Here is a 23,133-nt window from a genome sequence, read left to right on the forward strand (position 1 = left end):
ACGAAGTAGAGAGTTGAAAGTAGAGAAGAGTTGACGGGGACGGGATGATAGGTTGCTGATGAGAGTGATAAAATTGTTCTGCTTGGCAGAGAGGAGGCTAGAATTGTAATTTTGGAGGGCAGATTTATATTGGTTGAAATCTCTCTGAGACTTCGTCTTGCGCCACAGGCGCTCATGAGCACGACTAAGTTTTTTCAGACTTCTAGTGGCATCTGTTTGCCAAGGTTGAAGGGGCCGGGGCTTAATTCTGTGTGTAGTGAGGGGGGCCAGTGAGTCCAGAGAGGCCAGAAGTGAAGTGTTGTAGACAGAAGTGGCTAGGTTGGTGCAGGATAGGGGTGAGATTTTGTCGTAGAGGTTGTCAATAGCAGAGTAGAGAAGAGAAGGCTTGAGATGACGTAGGTTTCTGCGGGTAATTTTAATGTGGTTGGAGGGAGAGGAGGTGAAGGAGAGGGAGAGTGTGAAACTAATAAGGTGGTGATCAGAGAGAGGGAATGGATAGTTAGAGAGGTTGCATGGAGTGCAAAGGTGAGAGAAAACGAGGTCAAGGATATTTCCTTCGGAGTGAGTAGGATCATGTATCCACTGTTTCAGGTCAAAGGAGGAGGTTAGGCTGAGAAGTTTGGAAGGAGCAGAGGTGTTAGTATTAATAGGGATTTTGAAGTCCCCGAGAATGATTGTGGGGATTTCAGAAGAAAGAAAGTAGGGTAGCCAGGCAGAGAAGTCATCAAGAAATGTTGATACTGGTCCAGGGGGCCTGTAGATCACGGCTATTCTTAAAGAAATTGGAGTGAAGAGACGAATGCAGTGTGCTTCGAAAGAGGAGAGTGACAGAGAGGGAGGTGGCTGAAGTACCTGGAAGGTGCTATGTGGGGCTAGAAGGATTCCAACACCTCCTCCCTTATGTCCATTGGATCTGGGGGAGTGAGTCCAGAGAAGACCACCATGGGATAGGGCCGCAGAAGATGCAGTGTCTGATTCGTGGAGCCAGGTTTCGGTGATGGCGAGTAGGTTAAATGAGTTGGTGATAAAGATGTCATGTAGAGAGGTGAGTTTGTTGCAGACAGAGCGGGAGTTCCACAGGGCACAGGAGAAAGGGAGTCTGGTCTTGGGAAGAATAGAAATGGGAACTAAATTGTGTTGATTGCGGCTGCTGCCAGGGGGTGCAGGGTGATGGGTACAGTTTAATGATGGAGGTCCGGGGTTTGGGGATATATCTCCAGAGGTTAGGAGAAGCAGGAGGGTGAGGGAGGAAATATGGGAGTGAGATTTATATGAAGGGACATGCCCCAGGGTCTTGGAAATTTTTAGTGTGTGTGGATTTAGAATTAGCAGGAGTTGGTGGGTGCAGTAATAAGGAGAGGACAGAAGTGAGGGTGATATATATATGCTGTGGGGGGGAGAAGTGGGGCGGAGTTGAGATAATTTTAGTATAGAGGACAGAGCTGTCAAAAGGAGTGGTAGAGAATGCATGTTATAAGGAGAAAGGGCCTAAAGGGTTAAGCGAGTTCACCTGCTGTCTTTGCTGTGTTTTTCAAAGTATTTTCTTGTGTTCCTTCTCTTTGTGCATTCGCTGAAGTGCAGAGTCAGAAGTGCTTCCACTTATTGAAATCCCCCCCACTTGGCGAAAGACCCCCAGTTGCAAGTGTGCCCCCTGCAATAGCTTCCCCCAAAGTGAAGCTTAGCTTTATACTGATAGGGGTGGGGTGTGGGTGGATTTCAATTATCAATCAGGAGGTAATAAAGCTTGGATGGTAACAGGGCTAAATTCTAACTTCAGAAACAGGCTAGCAAGAGGGCACTAAAGTTAGAGGGGCCATAATTTTGGGTAAGACAAGGCAGATAATAAAACATTGTAATGTGGACAGGGCTACAGACTGTTGAGCAAAGACAACATACCAGCATTTTTAAAGACAAACATGAAAAGCAAATAGCAGTGTTTCAGTTTTTGGGTGGAGATGGTTCAGTTAGCACATACCAGCATTTTTAAAGACAAACATGAAAAGCAGATACAGTAGTAACAAAATAATTTTACAGAGTAAGTAAGGTAAATATTGTGGCTAGAAAATAAGCAAACAACGTGCGGGTTGGTCCCAGAAGTAAAGTTCAACCTGCTAAGGCATCAGTTACTAGGCGAGGGTACCCAGATGAATCTAATAAAAGGGGAAAATCCTAGGACTGCAATGCCTAAACAGAGGCAAAAAGAAGTATAAATAAGGGGGGGGGGGGGGTGAAGAAGGGGGGGGGGTGCACCAAGTTATAGCAGCAAAAGGGAGAAAAGTCTTTGGCTCCAAGGTTTTGTCCATAGAAAAGAGTAGAGAGGGGTCACTGGATAGGTGAGGGGCCTGTTCAGATGTTTAAAGAGAGATCAAGGGTCATCCATAGAGGGTTGGTCATCGGGGGACGTCTTCTTCCCTGGGGCAGATGGGAAAGACTCCCAATAGGAGAATGAGTACTGTTCGAAGTTATCCCGTTCCTTGGGGGATAGAGACAAGTCCATAAAAGCTTGCCATCTGGAGAAAAATCGGGTTTTGGACCTTTCGAGTTTAAAGTCAGCATTGAGTGTGTCTTTAAACAGGAGATGCTTGGACAGTGAGTGGAAGTCCAATTTTTCAGAATGGCTCGTCTGACGATGAGGAGACAAATCAGAGACCAATCTTTATATGGGGGATGAGTGTTGTGGGACCAAGGTAGAAGTTGAGAGTCCCAATGACCAAATATGAGAAGAAGAGGGTCCTTTGGTAGTTTCAATAGGGAGACATCAAATATGTAAACTATGACCTGGTCCCAGAAAGCGGAAATGAAGGAGTAAGACCAGAATCGGTGAGTCAGGGAAGGTCTTGGGTGGTTACAGAGAGGGCAGTTGGAGTTGCCCTTGTCGTCCCTGGGTGATAGGAAAGGTATGTAGGATCGATGAAGTATTTTCAGTTGGGTCTCTCTCCATGCTTCATTAGGGATCAGTTGATGAATTTTGTTGAGGCCTAGCAGGAGTTTGTCTACCAGTTCCTTATCCGGGAAATCTTTGCCCCAATTAGAAGCTGACGAGGAAGCTAGTGTAGGGGTGGTCTTTTGTAGGAAGGGCTTGTAGATATCTGAGATCGTGTAAGATCCCTCCTGTAGTAATTTGTCCGTGATGGACAGTTTAAATCTCTTGGTTTCTTCCCTGCAGGCGTCTTTCAGGAAGCTGAAACATTGACCAAAATTAAAAGCATGGGATTGGGGGAGCGAAAAGGTTTCAGCTATGGTAGAGAAGTGGAGAGGGTGTCCTGTTTCCATATTTCATAGGAAGGAGAATTTGGTGAGGCCCTTCTGTTGCCAGATGGAAAAGGCTTTATGCTCCATTCCAGGGGGAAAACAGGGGTTTCCTTGTAACGGAAGGTGTCTGGAAATAAAGGGGGAGAGTTTAAGGCACTTCCTGAATTCTCTCCAAGCTATAACAGTGTCCCGTAGCAGAAGGTTGTGTTGAAGTACGGGCGTAACAGATTTCCATTTGCAGTGAAGCAGGGCCGATAAAGAATAAGGTTGGAATATTTCTGATTCTAAAAAGAAAAGTAGCAGAATGACACTGATCATTTTGAACAAATGGCATCTGCCCGGGAGCGAGAGGGGGAGATCCATCCAGTTATCCAGTTCTTGAGAGATTTTTGTGATCAGAGGAGGGTATTTAAGATGGTATATAGATGAAGGTAGTTTTCCTATTTTGATTCCTAGGTATGTGATGTGGGATTTGGCAACCATAGATGGAGAGGGTAGGGCCCAGGGTGGGTTAGATAGATTGCCTATGGGTATGATTTCACTTTTGGAATAGTTGATGCGGAAGCCTGAGCATAGTCTGAATTCATCAAATATTTATTTTATAATGGGCATGTCTGAAGCGGGGTCCATCAAAAATATAAGTATGTCGTCCGCGAATAGGGAGGTACGTAGTTCATGTCTGCCATTGTTGATTCTGCGTAGCGGGGCCTTTTGAAATAAATACCTGGACAGGGGTTTGAGGGCAAGGGTAAAGAGAAGTGGGGAAAGGGGAGGCAAAACTCATCTGATACGAGGCCTGCTGCCACGAGTCTGGCCGAGGGGACACGTACATGGTGGAAATTAGGTGCGTGAAGGGGCCAGTGAATCCCATTTTGGACATGGTTATGGAGAGCCATTCGAAGCTAACGCTATCGAAGGCTTTCTCCGCATCCAAGGTGATGATGGCGTAGTCACCTCCTGGGTCGCATTTTGGCTGATCTAGTGCCAGCATTAGCTTCCTGATATTTAGAGTGGCTGTCCTACCTCTTACGAATCCCGATTGGGCGGGATGGATTAGTGAGGGAATGATGGTGGCTATTCTATTGGCAACGATTTTGGATAGGATTTTGACATCCAGGTTCAATAGTGAAATGGGTCGATATGAGCCCGGGTTTTGAGGATCCTTCCCCTTTTCTGATAGCAGTTTGATAATAGCCTGGTTCCCTGTGGGTGGGTAGGGGCCACCACTCCAAATGTCACAGTAGACCTTGTGGAGGGTGGTTTCAACTATTGAGTGGAGGGTTTTGTAGAATTCACCAGTAAACCTGTCAGGGCCTGGGGCTTTAGAGGGAGCTAAATTGCGGATAGTAGTGGAAATTTCGGAGAGGGAGATAGGTGCATTAAGGGCCTCCAGTTGTGATGGGGTGACCGTGGACATGGTTATTTTATCAAGGAACGAGTGTGCAGTCTCCTTGGCTATGGGTTCTTGGGCGTACAAGGAAGAATAGAATTGGAGCATGATGTTAATGGCATCCTGTTGCCAGGAATGAGTGGTGCCCGAGGCGTCATGTAAGGAAGTGATGTGAGTCGCTCTCAATTTGCCCTTACAAAGTCTTGCTAGTAATTTACCTGCATTGTTACCAAATTTGTGGAGGGTGGCATCCATACGAGCCCTTTTAGTTAGTTCGAGAGTGTCTGCCCATGTATCAATTGCCCTCTTAGCCGACTGCCACTCCTTCCTATTGGCACATGAATCTGTGAGGCTTTCATATAGTTTGCTAGGGTATTCCTTCTGAAGGAGGCAGCATAGGATATGATCCGGTCTCTAAGGTAGGCTTTGCCAGCCTCCCAGAGGAGGTTCGGGTTGTTGGAATGTGAGGCGTTGGCCGTCAAGTATTCCGCCCACACTTTTTCTATGTACTGTTGGAAATCGACATTGTTGCACAGATAGGAAGGGAAGCGCCATATCCTAGGGCTCGGGTGTAGGTCATGGTTGTCCATCGTCAACGATACGGGCGCATGGTCGGAGAAAGCAATGTCATGTATGTCGGCATCGGCTATCATTGGGATTAGATTATCGGATCAGAAGAGATAGTCAGTCCTGGTGAAAACATTCTGAAGGTTCGAGTAGAAAGTAAATTCTCTGTCAGTTGGGTGGGATAGGTGCCATATATCATGCAGGCCAATGGATTCCATGGGGGAAGCAAAGTGTGTGAGAACGTCTGGGTCAAAGGCATTGCGGAGATGTTTGGGAGAAGACCTGTCGTCTGTCACATGGAGTGTGGTGTTAAAGTCGTCTCCAACTACATGCGATAGATGGGGATTGCGGAGTAGCCAGGTTGACAATTCTCAAAAAAACTGTTTGCCTGGGTTGTTGGAGACGTAGATGTTGGAGACCAAAAGTTCTCTGGTTCCTAGTATGACACGTGCAGATAGAAAGTGACACTGAGTGTCCGAGTCAACGGACAGAACCGTGCAGGGGAGGTTTTCGTGTATTAGAATGAGAACTCCGGCTTTGCGACCAATGGCAGCAGAGCCTAGAATGGGGCTCATCCATAATTTTTGCATGCGGTGAAAATCAGAGGCGGGTAGGTGGGTTTCCTGGAGTAGAGCAATGTCAGTCTTGAGTCTCTTAAGGTGTCTTAGGATTTTTAGTCTCTTGTTGGGGGAACGGAGCCCTTTAACGTTCCAAGAGACAATTTTCATAGTGGGGAAAAGTAACAGGAGATATGGGCCGAGATTGTATTGTCGTCTCGATTGGTTGTACTGTGAGTCATTGGTGCTGTGTGGTGAACTGTGCTATTCTCCAGGTGGGAGAATGGTGTCCGGCGCCTTGTGTAGGATGCCTGCTAACAAGTAGAGGTGAAGGGGGGTGCAAATAGATAACAACAAAAAAATTATAATATTATAGAACAATAGGACTTCACTTTTTTCCGTATGAGTCACCGTGAAAGGCAGCTCCCAGTGCATACCCATGCAATGATGCAAATTGGAGCCCAGTGTCTGAATAACACTGAGTGTATCTGGCTCGGGTACCGTATGGGGAGATGAGAAGACTGCCATAAACAGTGAGGCCATGGAAGGTAAAACATAGCAAACATTTGGTTAACCAGATGCAGGGTTATAACAGAACAATAAGGACAGTTGGTGCGGTACCTACCGAAAGGTGTAGGTTAACGATCATGAGAGAAGAAGAAGGAGAAAGCTTAGACAGATTCTCTATCAAAATGTGATAACCTGAAGGCCAGTACAGGAGTGCCCATGAAGAAGGATCGAGGACAAATGCTGTGTCCGTTTAATTTAGCGAGGGGTGTTGCGGTGATGGTCCTGATCAGAGGGCCTGAAGCGCTTCGGAGAATCTTTGCTCCTTTGGTCCAGAGGGCGGTTGATTGGAGACGCTCTGGTAGAGGGGCTGAGATGAGGGTCTGTGCGGAGTGAACGCAGGTAGGTTTCCACTTCAGAATTTCACATGTTGGTTGAAGAGTTCTGAGCAGACATGTTGAAAGGCTTTCCGTTTTTTTGAGACTTCAATGGAGTAATCCGCAAACATCCGGATCTTCATTCCGTCAATTTGGAGAGATCTAGACTGCCTGAATTTCTGTAGGATCGTAGCCTTGTCAGGGTAATGCAGGTATTTGGCTATGATTGGGCGAGGTGACTTGCGGTCGGAGTTAAAGGGTCTTATGTGATGGGCCCGTTTCACTACATAAGGGTTAGGTAGGCCCAGAGCTTCGGGAATGCACCTGGCGCAGAACTCCATAAGTACTGGTGTTTGTAGGGATTCCTGTATGCCCACAAATCTCAGATTGCTCCTTCTGGAGCGATTTTCGAGATCGTCCAATTTTTGCAAAATATATTGATTCGTCTTGTCTTGAGCCTCAGTGGCTTGTGGCTGATACAGCTCATCTTTCACGTTAGAGAGGAGATGTTCCATTTCGTTCAATCTGCTGGCGTGCTCCCCCAGTTGGGCCTGAATGTGTTTCATTCCCGCATTCACCACCTGTTCTACAGAGAAGGCTATCATAGGGGTCAATAGAGCAGCCACAGCCTGTGCTATGCACTCTGTATGACAGTCTCCCTCGTTGGGTGATGAGTAGGCCTATGGAAAGGAGGGGGGGCCGCGCCACTGCCGATTTCCATGTCCAGCATGGCCGCAGAGTGGCCTCAATTTGCAGCCACGGTGGCTCAGTCGGCAGGGCCGAGTGAGCGCGGGTGCCGGTTTTTTCAATAAACCGCTCCATGAGGTCCCAGGGGGTGCCAGGGAGTGCTCGGAGATGCTGCTGGTGGTCAGGATGTGGAGGCAGGCTTTGTATGCCCATTCTTCGGGTCGCTGAGGGAGAGTGCGACTACTCCATACGGCGCCAGAATCGGAAGTCCCCATTCATTTCAATGGTTTGCTCTATGCGCTACAAATGCAAAAGAAAGTTCCAAACCCTATTTCAAAATCAGGTCAGTGTAAACCCTACTACATTAGTGGTCAGTGTAAACCCCTATTACATTAGTGGTCAGTGTAAACCCCTATTACATTGGTGGCCAGTGTTGAAACTCCTCTTTATATTGGTAGTTGGAAAAAAAAAAATCTGCATTGCCATTGATCATACCCTCCCCTCCCCCCCATTATTGCATATGATCCCAGGAGTCCTATGATCTATAGGAGTTTTCTGTCTATTAGATCCCTTTCACACTGGGATCACGGCCACATTAGCGATGAAACGCTGCTTGTTTTAGCTGCGATTTACCGGTGTTTAAGCAGAGCTTTTCGGCCGCTAGCAGTGCGCTTTTAACCCCTTCTTGGGGGTTAAAAAGCGCACGTGTTGCTGTGCTTCCGAAGCGCTTTTCACTGCCCATGCATTCCAATGGGCAGGAACAGTTTGGGAGTGCTGTATACAGCGTTCCCAAACCACCCCAAAGATGCCGCTTGCAGGACTTTTCCTAAAGTTCTACAAGCACACCGCCCCAATGTGAAAGCACTCAGGCTTTCACACTTGGGAGGCATAGGAGACAATTTTCAGGCTCTATTTCTAAGGTTAAAAAACATCTCAAAACTGCCTCAGTGTGAAAGGGCTCTTAATGGGTCCACTCACCTTCCCAGTCCATGGTTTGCAGGCAGTGAGAAGATGATGTGCTGTAACCTCTAGCAACCAATCAGTAAGCAGTAATGATGTGCAGTAACCTCTAGCAACCAATCAGTGAGCAGTATTGATGTACAGTAATCTCTAGCAACCAATCAACAAGCAAAAATCATGTGCTGTAACCTCTAGCAACTAATCAGTGAGCCGTAATGTGTGCTGCAACCTTTAGCAACCAGTCAGTGAGCAGTAATGATACACTGTAACCTCTGGCAACCGATCGCAATCGCTGCCTGATCTGATTCAGTAAACAGATTTTGAGTCTAGCTGCTATTTATTGTATGTCTCAGAGCATGTGGAGAGTGAAAATGCATGGGGGGGATGGGCCCAAGAATTTTTTTGGCCAGGGTCCAACCAATATTAAAGATGGCCCTGACTAATCTTTGGCAACCAATCGCAATCGCTGCCTGATCTGATTCAGTAAACAGATTTTGAGTCTAGCTGCTATTTATTGTATGTCTCAGAGCATGTGGAGAGTGAAAATGCATGGGGGGGATGGGCCCAAGAATTTTTTTGGCCAGGGTCCAACCAATATTAAAGATGGCCCTGACTAATCTTTGGCAACCAATCGCAATCGCTGCCTGATCTGATTCAGTAAATTGATTTTGAGTCTAGCTGCTATTTATTGTATTTCTCAGAGCATATGGAGAGCGAAACTGCATGGGGGGGGGGGGGAGAATTTGTTTGCCCAGGGTCCAATCAATTTTAAAGACGGTCCTGGGTGGAGGTCTATTTGAACAACATGGGAGAAGTCAAAAATCACTGGGCACAGTGTCACCTCTGCACACCTGATTTAAACTTCTAATTGTAGTACTACCGTGTCACAATCACATGCATTGCACAGCAATTATAGGTTTAAATAACTTATCGCCTCCCCTAGCAATTAACTTTTACTGTTCTGAGCCCCCTATAAGGCTGCTTTCACGCTGATGTGCTGCGGTTTACCCATACTGCGGGTGCAGTACAGTGCATCTTTGTGGGGTTAGCTGCACTCTGCCATAGACTTCTATTATATCTGGCAGGTGTGGTGCATTTTCTGAAAGTCCACCAAACCCGCAGGATATAATAGAAGTCTATGAGGGTTATTTATGAAAAGGCAAATCCACTTCGCAGGGCACTTGTAGTGCAAAGTGGATTTGCCTTTAGTAAATCAACCCCTGTGGCTAATGTGCCACGTTCACACAACCGGACTAGGTCCGACGCACAATCTGATCGTGTGTGGGCTAGTCCGATAATTTTTCAAAAAATAAATCCAACGGACCTAGAAATAGAACATGTTTCAAATCTTTCCGACGGACTAAAAATCGGGAAAACTGTTTCTCTGTGTGCTAGTCTGACGGACCAAATACGACGCAAGGGCAGCTATTGGCTACTGGCTATTGAACTTCCTTGTTTAGTCCTGTTTACGTCATCACATTCAAAATGAACGGACTTTCGAATGGACTTAGTCCGTTCATGTGTGGCCAAGTCCGTTCATTCGCGAAGACCGTCGGACCTAGTCTGCCGGAAAGTCCGGTCGTGTGTACGCGGCATTAGTGTGAAAGCAGCCCTATACTATTATGCCCAATGTATTGCTTCACATTGACCTGAAGATCTCTTCTTTCCTGCTGCTGGCACCACTCTGGAGACCGCTAGCCAGGATAAGAGATGGAGTGCAGTTGGTATCACTCCGCATGGGACAGTAGCCAGCACTACAGAGGAGGCATTGGCTTATATGGCTCCTGCTCCCTACTACAGCTCCAGCTTTACAAGTAGTCCCTTTGCATTGCACTCTGTTTGATGCTCTGGGATGGAGGCTGCAGCTTCTGAAGATGTTAGGTGGTGAGGAAACATGTCAAGCTGACCGCACGGTGTGTAGACTCACATGCAGTTGGAAAGCATGCCAGAGCAGAGTGGCCGAGGCTTCTTCTGTGCATTGGGAATGTATGAATGTTAAGTGGATGTAACCTATTATGGTACATTTCAATAAAGCCTGGAACTTTTTACGCTATGAGAGGCCTGTCCTTCCTTTTGTTCTCCATAAACATCTAAACACGCCACAAGAACCCACCGAGGAAGAAGGATCCTGACTTGATCTCAAATGGAGCAAGGGTCTATGAGAGACCACCTTACGCGATTTTTGACTTCTATTTGTCATATGATAAGAGGGTCAACTACCTCTGGCGAGTAGGGACCTTTAGTACACACACAGTGGATTGGTGGCACTGGAGAGTAATTCAATATAAGATAGCAGTTGATATCAGTTTTTTTTTTTTTTTGGTTACCACAGACTGTCTATAGTATATATTTATGTTTTTGGAATATGTTTTTGGAACACATATTTATTTACACATGCCATTGATTGATGGATTTTAGTTGGATATAGGAATCCACTTGGGATCACATCATTTATTCAATAGGAATTGTACACTTTATTTAGATGTAATTTTTTCACTTATTACATTGCAATTGCTATTTGTCCATAGGGCTCACCCCTGGTGTCCATATTTTTTATAAATTACAATATGGCTTGTCTAGCAATTGTATATGCTATATTATTTTGCGATGTGCTATATACAGTATTTTTTTCAATGAAAGTGGAGTTCTCCTTTAAACCCTACCCACACTCCCTAATTGTTCCAATCCACTGTCTAGTGCTATAAGTGCCAACAATTACAGAGGACTGTGAATGCTCCCCTGCAGATATGACAGAGATAAAGCCAGATGACTGTTACTTATTCCAAGCGCTGGCATGATCTGGACGCAGAGGAATCATCTTATCCTCCAAAAATCTGGATGTTTGCTAGAGAGTCTGGCAGTGGATCAGAGTGGTGGGCAGGGTCGGTGGACCACTAGGCAAACTAGACAGCCACCTAATGGCCACCTGTCGGACGCCTTCCCCATCCGAAATGGCACTAGACAAGGGTGCCCTCTCTCTCCCCTTCTGTACATCCTCACCCTGGAGCCCCTCTTGCGCTGCATTAGGCTCCACCCGGACATCAAGGGTATCACAGTACGCCATAAGGAGTACAAAGTCGCGGCTTTTGCGGATGACATCTTGCTTTTTCTTACGTCCCCGTTAACGTCCCTGCCAAATCTAATGCCACTTCTGGAACAATTCAAACGCATAGCCAACCTAAAACTTAATTACTCTAAATCGTTCGCGCTGAATGTTTCCTTGCCGCATAATCTTGCCCGTCAATGCCAAGCCAATTTTCCCTTCAAATGGAACTCAGATGCTATTACATACCTGGGCATACAGTTGCCTGGTAAGCTGAGTTCCCTTTACGAAAGGAACTTTCTCCCCGAACTTAAAACTATTCAACAGGAGCTGCAGAGGTGGGATGTCCCGACTCTGTCGTGGTTTGGGCGAGCGGCTGCTCTCAAAATGACTGTGCTTCCTCGACTCCTCTATAAAATGCAAACAATCCCCATACGTCTCCCACCGGCCTTTTTCGCAACTTTTAAAAGAATTTGTAGATCCTTCCTCTGGGGCTCCAAATCGCCTCGCATCGGGTGGGCAACCTTGGTTCTACACAAAGCTAAGGGAGGCATTGGTCTACCCGACCTTAAACGTTATTATTGGGCAGTACACATGGCCAGGGTAGTGGACTGGAAGGTTCATACACGTTGCAAGGACTGGCCAGATCTCGAAAAGCTCGTGGTCGGTCAAGATCTGCAAGTGCTTCCTTGGAGCACTAAGCGCTCCACAGGGCACCAGCTCTCTATACACCCTCTTGTTGGGGCGACCCTACAAGAATTTACCAGGGCTTGCAAAGCAATGGCACTCTCCCATACAGAGAGTCCGATTACTCCCATTAGGGGTAACCCTGACTTCCCCCCAGGACTGTCTGCCAGTTTCTTGGCTCAGGAATGGCCGTCTACAGAGATGGTGGCGAAACAATTTTTTAGGAGGGGCAGATTCTTAAGTCACCAAGACCTGGCCAAGCTATCTGCCACCAAGACGTTCCCGTATTGGCCATACATACAGCTGAAACACTTCTTGGATGACCCAGGGAGGAGACCGGGATATTTGACAGAACCCACTGTTTTTGAAGCTCTGTGCTCCAGCAAGACTCCCCAGAACCGCGTGATCTCGGCTTTGTATGCTTCTATGTTTAAGACCCAGCACCCAGACAGGAGTCCAGATCGGGTCTTCTGGGGGTCTGTGCTGGACCAGGAGATAACGGATAAAGAGTGGGACCGTATACATCTATATATTCATAAGGGGTCCCAAAATGTACACACGCAGGAAAATGGTTACAAATTGAAGATGAGATGGTACAAAACTCCAGACCTGCTCCATAAGATCTTCCCGACGGTCCCTGACCATTGTTGGCGATGCGAAAGGGAGATAGGTACCCTTCTTCACATATGGTGGGATTGCCCTCTGATTCAACCCTACTGGAGAGAGGTACATAAGGTAATTTCGGAGGTTTCACCCTTGGCCTTGGAGTTCACCCCTGCACAATATTTATTACATCTATCGAAAATTCCCCAGAAGAAATATTGTAAGTCTTTGGCGATACACATGATCAATGCTGCTAGGCTTTGTATCCCGGTACTTTGGAGATCTGTGTCCCCCCCCCTCGATTAAAAGCTGGTTTCTTCGCATTAATCGTATAGAAGCGATGGAGGAGCTGATTCATATAGCGCAGGACAAGATTGATCGCTTTTCCGCAATCTGGGGAGTGTGGCGGACTTTTAAACTTTCCCAGAGATATCTTGCGTTGATGCAATCTTAGGAGACAGTGATGCTCTACAAGTGGAAATTTTCCCAACTGGCATCTCCCATGTGGGTAATGCTTACAGAACAGTCTATCTGGACATAGCCACAGCCCTGGTACATAGTGGCGCCTTCCCTTGTTGTTGGCTACACCGGGACGGAGAGGGTAGCTGGTGGTTAGCCCACCCCTGATCCGTTCGAAGGCTTATCCGAGCGTTTTCTCCTCTTTTCTACCTCTATATTCTTCCTCTTTAAGTCCTAGCTGGTTCCTCTCCTACACCCCTCCCCCACCCTCCCCCCCCCTTTTTTTTTTTTTGTTGTTTGTTCCCGCTATCTTATAGGTATCATTGGTAATTCTACGTGACCAGGCCGTTAGAGACACAACGGTTAAGGGTGACCAGGGGGCGCAAGGCCACTTCGAACAAGCTTGCATGTTTTCTCTCTGGCAACTTAGTGTCTGCAACTGGCTTTTCTTAGCTACTACAACTGCTGTTTACGGATATCTATATGCGAGGTTGTACGGATAGATAACGAGACACTGTATGGTTTGTTGTATTTGTTTTGTTTTTCTTTTCTGTAATTCTGTATTTGCTTACTGTTACCTTGGAAATATAATAAAAATTCTAAAATTAAAAAAAAACTAGACAGCCACCTAGGGTGCACTGCTGCCTAGGTTGCCTGGCCACGGGTGTCCCTACTCTCTTCTCTCTGCAGCAAGTAAGCCTCAGCATCAACAGGCAGCCGCCACTCCGTTCGCACATAGTGTCAGAGGCACAGCAGCAGTGGAGGACTGTGTCTGTGTCTTGACTCCCAAATGAATGGAAGCAAGCAAACATTCATTGATGGCCAATGGTAGGCTGCATTGATGAGCATTGGTGGGGCTGCATTTGATGGGCGCTGGTAGGCTGCATTGATGGGCGCCGGTGAGGCTGCATTTGATGGGCGCTGGTGAGCTGCATTTGATGGGCGCAGGGAGTCTGCATTTGATGGGTGCTGGTGGGCTTCATTTGATGAGTACTTCATTAAAAAGGTGAGGTATACATGGGCAGGGCAAAAGGGGGTGGAGTCAGGGATGGAGCCAATGGGGTGGCAAAATTAGGTTTCGCCTAGGGCATGGATATGCAATTAGTGGACCTCCAGCCGTTGCTAAACTACAAGTCCCATCATACCTCTGGGGGTCATGCTTGTGGCTGTCAAGAGTCTTGCTGTGCCTCATGGGACTTGTAGTTCTGCAACAGCAGGAGGTCTGCTAATTGCATATCCCTGGCCTAGGGTGTCAAAAATCCTCGCACCAGATCTGGTGGTGGAGGAGCACAGGGAAGGTAAGCGATGGCTTATTATGATCCCTGTTCTAAACTAAGCATGTCACTTTGCCTAGCATAGGCAAAGTACAGGTTTCCATTAAAGGCAATCAGAGACATCAAGCCAAGTAAATTATTTACAGGGAGATAATAGAGCAGCATGTTATGTGCATTGTGGAGAAAAATAGGCATAGCTAATTTATTTTAAGGATATGGCTTATTGAGAATGCATATGCAGCCCTGTCAACTTCCCAGTAAAACTTTGGGTCACCCACTATCCCTACACTTCATGAAAAACCATAGGAAAAGCCTCTAAAAAGCAGCTAGGCACAGCCAGGCACACTGCATTTCTGGCATTCTTGCTCTGGCTCAAAGATCAGTCTAGGGCTTTTGTTTAGAACAGAAACTTGGATAGGGATGGGGAGCATGGGATATCCCCGGAAATGTAGAAAAACTTCAGGACTGCTTGGCTTCTGGCTGCTCTATACAAAAATGCAAGCTATATTTCACAGCCTCTGGCTGCACTGTACTCTTCTGGCTGTTGTACAACTCCTGGCTGTACTGGGCAAACCTCTAAACCAGGGGTGTCCAAACTTTTTTCAGAGAGGGCCAGATTTGATGAAGTGAACATGTGTGAGGGCCGACCATTTTGCCTGACATTCTTTGAACCATTAAAATTCGGTCTAAGTGTGTTCGTTCGAGCACTAATACACGGCCCAACAATAATTCTCTTGCCTTTGTGGCTGTGTGTGGTGAAGAAATGAGCTCAGGCGTGTTATTTGGATATACCGTATTTATTGGCGAATAGCACGCACCTTCACTAAGAGAGAAGTTTCAGGGAAAAAACTTAAAATTTTAAATAAAGAACTGTGAAGCAAAATAAGGGTCAGTGTCCATCTGCGCACACCCACCATTGCTAGGAATGCAGCACCCAACATTGCCAGGAATGCACCCACCATTGCCAGGAATGCACCCACCATTGCCAGGATTTCACTCACTATTGCCAGGATTTCACTCACTATTGCCAGGAATGCACCCACCTTTGCTAGGAATGCACCCACCATTAGCCAGGAATGCACCCACCATTAGCCAGGAATGCACCCACCATTGCCAGGATTTCACTCATTATAGCCAGGAATGCACTCACCATTAGCCAGGATTTCACTCACTATTGCCAGGAATGCACTCACTATTGCCAGGAATGCACCCACCATTGCAAGGAATGCACCCACCTTTGCTAGGAATGCACCCACCATTAGCCAGGAATGCACCCACCATTAGCCAGGAATGCACCCACCATTGCCAGGATTTCACTCACTATTGCCAGGAATGCACTCACCATTAGCCAGGAATGCACCCACCATTGCTAGGAATGCAGCCACCATTGCCAGGAATGCACCCACCATTAGCCAGGAATGCACCCACCATTGTAGGAATGCAGCCACCATTGCCAGGAATGCACCCACCATTAGCTAGGAATGAACCCACTATTGCCAGGATTTCACTCACCATTGCCAGGAATGCACCCACCATTAGCCAGGAATGCACCCACCATTGCCAGAATTTCACTCACTATTGCCAGGAATGCACCCACCATTAGCCAGGAATGCACCCACCATTGCCAGGATATCACTCACTATTGCCAGGAATGCACCCACCATTAGCCAGGAATGCACCCACCATTGCCAGGATTTCACTCACTATTGCCAGGAATGCACCCACCATTAGCCAGGAATGCACCCACCATTATTATTATTATTATTATTATTATTCGGGATTTATATAGCGCCAACAGTTTGCGCAGCGCTTTACAATATGAGGGCAGACAGTACACTTACAATACAAATTAATACAGTTAGGTGTGGGTGAGGTAGGCTTCTCTGAAGAGAAGTGTTTTCAGGGATCGTCTAAAAGCTAATAAAGTAGGAGATAGGCGGACAGATTGGGGTAGGGCATTCCACAGGATTGGAGAGGCTTTGGAAAACTCCTGGAGGCGAGTATGGGAGGAGGTGATGAGGGAGCTACAGAGCAGGAGGTCTTGAGAGGAACGAAGAGAACGAGTAGGTTGGTATTTAGAGACTAAGCTAGTGATGTAGCTGGGGGCAGAGTTGTGGATGGCTTTGTATGTAGTTGTTAGTATTTTGAAATTAATTCTTTGGCTGAGCGGAAGCCAGTGGAGGGATTGACAGAGAGGAGTAGCAGACACAGAGCGATTGGTAAGGTGGATGAGTCTGGCAGCGGCATTCATGATGGATTGAAGAGGTGATAGACTATGTAGAGGTAAGCCAATGAGAAGAGAGTTGCAGTAGTCAAGGCGGGAGATGACCAGCGAGTGAATTAAGAGCACCATTAGCCAGGAATGCACTCACCATTGCCATCAGTGCAGCCTTGGAGGGGACATAGGGGGGGCAATACGAGCGCCAAAGAACAGGAGAATTTCCTGTTTACACAGCGGCCTGTTTAAGGGAAAGTCCTGCCTACTTTGATGGACAGAACAGTCGTCCAATGGCGGAGATGGGACTTCCTATTAGAGAGACTGCTGTGTAAACAGGAACTACTCCTGTGTGCACGGCACTCATGCCACCTCCTATCTCCGAGGCAGCCAGACTGAGCCTATATATCTTTTGTGGGCCCACCAGCTCCCTTTAGGCTCTTCTTAGGCTCCTCTGGCTTCCTATCTGTCTCTATCTGCACTAGAGGCAGAGCCCCTGCACAGGGATCTTCCCCTGAAGGACTTGACCCAGGCACTCTGCCCTTTTGCTCCCAGGCCTCAGGCTACTTATGGGCTCTCCCTTCACCTTCCGGGCACACTTTCCCAGGGATTGGCTGGAGTTCCATAAGGCTGCATTCACATATATGCAAATTAAATGCACTTTTACCCGCATCTGATTCACATGACATGTGAACTGGCAGCTTTCTCTATGGAGCCAGTTCACATATATGTGGTGCAGCGTCATTGCAAATTTGCTGCGAACTGAAAAAGTCTTGTGCATTTGCTGAGCACTGCGGTGTGGTTCAGATGCAAATTCCCAGCTACTGTCTTCTATGGGAACACATCAGAATTGTATCAATTTTGAACACGAATTTGATCTAAAAAAAGACAGCGTAACCCAAAAAAATTCATACCAGGCCCTGATCTCGTATGGATTTAAAGGGGAACCCCCCACCAAAATAAAAAAAATAGTGTGGGGTCCCCTAAACCAGACCCGTATCCGAGCATGCAGCCTGGCAAGTCAGGAAAAGGGAGATGAAGTAGTGCCTCCCCCCTTCTGAACAATACCAGGCCACATGCCCTCAACATGGGGGGCAAGGGCCTCTGGGGGTGGTGGGGGGTCTGTGGTCAGGGGGCTTTCTGGGATCTGTAAGCTCCCTTTAACCACTTGCCGACCGCCGCACGACGATGTACGTCGACAGAATGGCACGGGCAGGCATATGGGCGTACATGTACGTCCCTGCCTTCCCGCGGGTGGGGGGCCGGATCGGGCCCCCCCCTCGGTGCCTGCGGCGGTCGGTATTCGTTCGGGAGCGATCCGGGATGAGGGGGCGGCCATTCATTCATGGCCACCCCCTCGCGATCGCTCCAGACGAATGGAAATGCTCCGTGACATCACTTCCTCTCCTGTAATGTAAACACAGGAGAGGAAGTGATGTAATCTCTCCTCCGTGTCGGTATTTTTCGTTCCGGCACCGAGGAGAGAGGATTGGTGAGTTGCACCAACACTACACTACACAGTAGAACATGCCAGGCACACTCACACCCCCCCTTCACCCCCCGATCACCCCCCCAATTACCCCTGCCCCCCCAGTCACAGTGACACCAATTGCATTTTTTTTTTTGCATTGGTGTCATTTGTGACTGTAATAACTGTTAGGGCAGTTAGGGTTAGCCCCCTTTAGTTCTAATGTACCCCCCTAACCCCCCCAATAAAGGTTTAACCCCGTGATCACCCCCCGTCACCAGTGTCACTAAGGCTGGGTTCACATTGCAGCGGTTTATGAGAACGGATGTGATTCGCACCGCACTGCAGTGCAAATCACATCCGATCTCGAGATAGTATGGCTGAATTCGCGCCGCACCCGCCGCAAATTCGCACGGGACCCTTTTTTTGGTCCGCAGCAGAATCGGTTCACACCATGCGATCCGAGTTTGCAGATCGCACTGCGATATGCGAACTGATCTGGGGGTGTCATTAACATTTCACTGACACTCCCAGCAGTTCGCATAGGGCAGTGTGAACTGCCGCCGGGAGGCATGCGATGCGGGAAACCGCCGCGGATTCGGGGCGTTCCTGCATCGCTCCAGTGTGAACCCAGCCTAATAAGCGATCATTTTTCTGATCGCTGTATTAGTGTCACAGGTGACGCTAGTTAGGCAGGTAGGTATTTAGGTTCGCCGCAGCTTTTTATAGCGCCAGGGACCCCCATATACTACCGCATAAAGCCCCCTGATTGCCCCCTAGTTAACCCTTTCACCAGTGATCACCATATAACTGTTACAGGTGACGCTGGTTGGTTAGTTATTTTTTATAGTTTCAGGGCACCCGCCATTTATTACCTAATAAAGGTTTAACCCCCTGATCACCCGGCGGGTGTCATTTGTGACTGTAATAACTGTTAGGGCAGTTAGGGTTAGCCCCCTTTAGTTCTAAGGTACCCCCCTAACCCCCCCAATAAAGGTTTAACCCCGTGATCACCCCCCGTCGCCAGTGTCACTAAGGCTGGGTTCACATTGCAGCGGTTTATGAGAACGGATGTGATTCGCACCGCACTGCAGTGCAAATCACAAACCGATCTCTGTGCGATTCGAGTTCAGCCATACAGATAGTATGGCTGAATTCGCGTCGCACCCGCCGCACCCGCCGCACCCGCCGCAAACTCGCACGGGACCCTTTTTTTGGTCCGCAGCAGAATCGGATCGCATGGGTGTTCACACCATGCGATCCGAGTTTGCAGATCGCACTGCGATATGCGAACTGATCTGGGGGTGTCATTAACATTTCACTGACACTCCCAGCAGTTCGCATAGGGCAGTGTAAACTGCCGCCGGGAGGCATGCGATGCGGGAACCCGCCGCGGATTCGTGGCGTTCCTGCATCGCTCCAGTGTGAACCCAGCCTAATAAGCGATCGTTTTTCTGATCGCTGTATTAGTGTCACAGGTGACGCTTGTTAGGCAGGTAGGTATTTAGGTTCGCCGCAGCTTTTTATAGCGCCAGGGACCCCCATATACTACCGCATAAAGCCCCCTGATTGCCCCCAAGTTAACCCTTTCACCAGTGATCATCATATAACTGTTACAGGTGACGCTGGTTGGTTAGTTATTTTTTTATAGTTTCAGGGCACCCGCCATTTATTACCTAGTCTCACTAGTGTACCCCTAAATTTAGGGGTGTCTACTTTCCAAAATGGGGTCATTTGGGGGGGTTTGTGCCATCTTGGCATTTTATGGCCTTCAAAACTGTAACGCCCTTAGAAAGCTTGAAGGCGGTGCTTGGTTTTCGGGGCCCCGTACGAGGCTAGGCTCCCAAAAAGTCCCACATATGTGGTATCCCCGTACTCAGGAGAAGCAGCAGAATTTATTTTGGGGTGTCATTTCACATATGCCCATGGAATGCGTGAGCAATATATCATTTAGTGTCAACTTTGTGAAAAAAATAAAAATAAATAAAAAGTTCGTAATTTTCCCGCAACTTGTGGCAAAATATAAAATATTCCATGGACTCAACATGCATCTCAGCAAATAGCTTGGGGTGTCTACTTTCTAAAATGGGGTCATTTGTGGGGGTTTTGTGCCATCTTGGCATTTTATGGCCTTCAAAACTGTAATAGGTAGTGAGGAGTGAAGTCAAATATTTACGCCCTTAGAAAACCTGAAGGCGGTTCTTGGCTTTCGGGGCCCCGTACGCGGCTAGGCTCCCAAAAAATCCCACACATGTGGTATCCCCGTACTCAGGAGAAGCAGCAGAATTTATTTTGGGGTGTCATTTCACATATGCCCATGGCATGTGTGAGCAATATATCATTTAGTGACAACTTTGTTAAAAAAAAATAAAAAAAAAATTAAAGTTTGTAATTTTCCCGCAACTTGTGGCAAAATATAAAATATTCCATGGACTCAACATGCCTCTCAGCAAATAGCTTGGGGTGTCTACTTTCTAAAATGGGGTCATTTGTGGGGGTTTTGTGCCATCTTGGCAGAATTTATTTTGGGGTGTCATTTCACATATGCCCATAGCATGTGTGAGCAATATATCATTTAGTGACAACTTTGTGTAAAAAAAAAAAAATATTTTTTTTGTCATTATTCAATCGCTTGATGCAAAAAAAAAAAAATATTCAATGGGCTCAACATGCCACTTATCAATTTCCTTAGGGGGTCTACTTTCCAAAATGGGGTCATTTGGGGGGGTTTGTACTGCCCTGCCATTTTAGCACCTCAAGAAGCAGTCGTAAACTAAAAGTAAACTAAATTCCAGAAAACGTACCTTAGTTTGTAGATGTGACAACTTTTGCGCAAACCAATAAATATACAGTTATTGACTTTTTTTTTACCAAAGACATGTGGCTGAATACATTTTGGCCTAAATGTATGACTAAAATTGAGTTTATTGGATTTTTCTAATAACAAAAAGTAGAAAATATCATTTTTTTCTAAATTTGCGGTCTTTTTACGTTGATATCGCAAAAAATAAAAATCGCAGAGGCAATCAAATACCATCAAAAGAAAGCTCTATTTGTGGGAAGAAAAGGACGCAAATTTTGTTTGGGTACAACATTGCATGACTGCGCAATTACCAGTTAAAGCAGCGCAGTGCCAAATTGTAAAAAGACCTCTGGTCATTGACCAGCAAAATGGTCCGGTCTGAAAGTGGTTAACAAGGGAACCCCCAGATCCTGGCCCCCCTATGTAAAAGAGTAGAGGTACATCGTACCCCTACTCAATCACCAAAAAAATCAAAAATCAAAAACAAAAACTGAGAGACAATTTTTGACAATGCCTTTATTAAAAAAAAACTAAAACAATGGGGTTGATTTACTAAAGGCAAATCCACTTTGCACTACAAGGGCACTGCAAGTGCACTTGGAAGTGCAGTCGCTGTAGATCTGAAGGGAAGATCTGAAATGAGGGGAAGCTCTGCTGATTTTATCATCCAATCAGGTGTAAGCAAAAATGCTGTTTTTTATTTTCCTTGCACGTCCCCTTCAGATCTACAGTGACTGCACTTCCAAGTGCATTCCAAGTGCACTTGCCGTGCTCCTGTAGTGCAAAGTGGATTTGCCTTTAGTAAATAAACCCATATGTCCCCTGGTGTAGATCTATAGTCAATTAGAAAGTCTGCTGCCACCGCTGACCCGAAAAGGACAAAAAAATAAGCTTCACTCATGCCGAAGGCTCTTGCCGTCTGCCTGCTCCGCCGTCTGACAATTCTTTATTAGCTAAGGGGTGGACCACTCCTTGTGACGTCATCCATCGTGGCATGCTGGGTCAGTGACGTCACAAAGGGGCTGTGCCACCAGGTGATACTGTGGATGGCCCTGCCCCTTAGCTTTTTAAGAACTGTCAGACAGCGGAGCAGGCAAACGGCAGGAGTCTTCGGGGCAAGCAGAGTTTCTTTTCTTTTTTTTGGGGTCAGCAGTGGCGGCAGGTAGGGTGATTGATGATGAATTGTCGCAACTCCAGTGGCCTCTAGGGCTGTAAGAGAAGTCTCCTTCTACACGTCAGGCTCTGTTATAACATACGTGACACTTCCCATCAACTATGACCAGCTTCCCTGTCCCTGCTAAAGAAAAGCATCCCCACAACACGATGCTGCCACCACCATGTTACATGGTGGGGATGGTGTGGTCAGGGTGATGTGCAGTGTTAGGCGGCGTACACACGCGGGGACTGTCTGCCGAAACTAAGTTCGTCAAACAGTCCGCTCAAACTTTTGAATGAACGAACACGCCCACACACGGCACTTTTTGAGCGGACAAATACGGCAAACTTTGTTCGTCGGACTCGCCCACACACGAGGCAACAGTCCGCTCATTTCGAGCGTGTGTGCAGGTAGGCGGGGCCCGCGACAGAGACGTCGCGGGCTCCACCGCCTGGAATGGACTTAAAGGGGAACCCCAACGCCGAAAAAAAATCGGCGTGGGGGTCCCCCCAAAGTCCACAACAGACCCTTGTCCGAGCACGCTACCCGGCCGGCCAGGAAAGGGGGGCGAGCGAGCGCGCCCCCCCTCCTGAGCTGTACCAGGCCGCGTGCCCTCAACATGGGGGGTGCCTTGGGGAAGGGGGGGCCGCGCGGCCCCCCCACCCCAAAGCACCTTGTCCCCATGTTGATGAGGACAACCATGTGACATATACCATGTGACACCGCCCCATTGTCACTATATAAGTGGCCGCACAGCACGGCTCTGGCATTCCGGCCGGAGAGAGCGACGTGTCAACATCTCCTGGAGAAGAACAAGAAGAAGAAGAAGAACGGAAGGCGGCGGCGACAGCGGCGACAGCAGCGACAGAAGACCGGGCCACCGCCTGCAAAAGAGCTATAAGAAGGCGCGGTGGCCCGGCAGAAGAACCGAAGAGGGGGACAAGACCCCCGAAGTCGGGAGAAGAGGCCGGCGGCGGGGAGGAAGAAAGCCGGACTCCTCCGCTAGCAAAAGAGCTACAAGAAGATAGCGGAGGAGTCCGGCGAGAAGACCCCCGAAGACGGAAGACCCCCGGAGCTGTGCAATAAAATATTTTAATCTCGTGTGTTGTGTTTTTTTTTGGGTACTTT

The sequence above is a fragment of the Lithobates pipiens genome, unplaced genomic scaffold (assembly GCF_037356315.1).
Source record: "Lithobates pipiens isolate NorthernLeopardFrog02 unplaced genomic scaffold, aLitPip1_a1.2 Scaffold_16, whole genome shotgun sequence".
Taxonomy (NCBI): domain Eukaryota; kingdom Metazoa; phylum Chordata; class Amphibia; order Anura; family Ranidae; genus Lithobates; species Lithobates pipiens.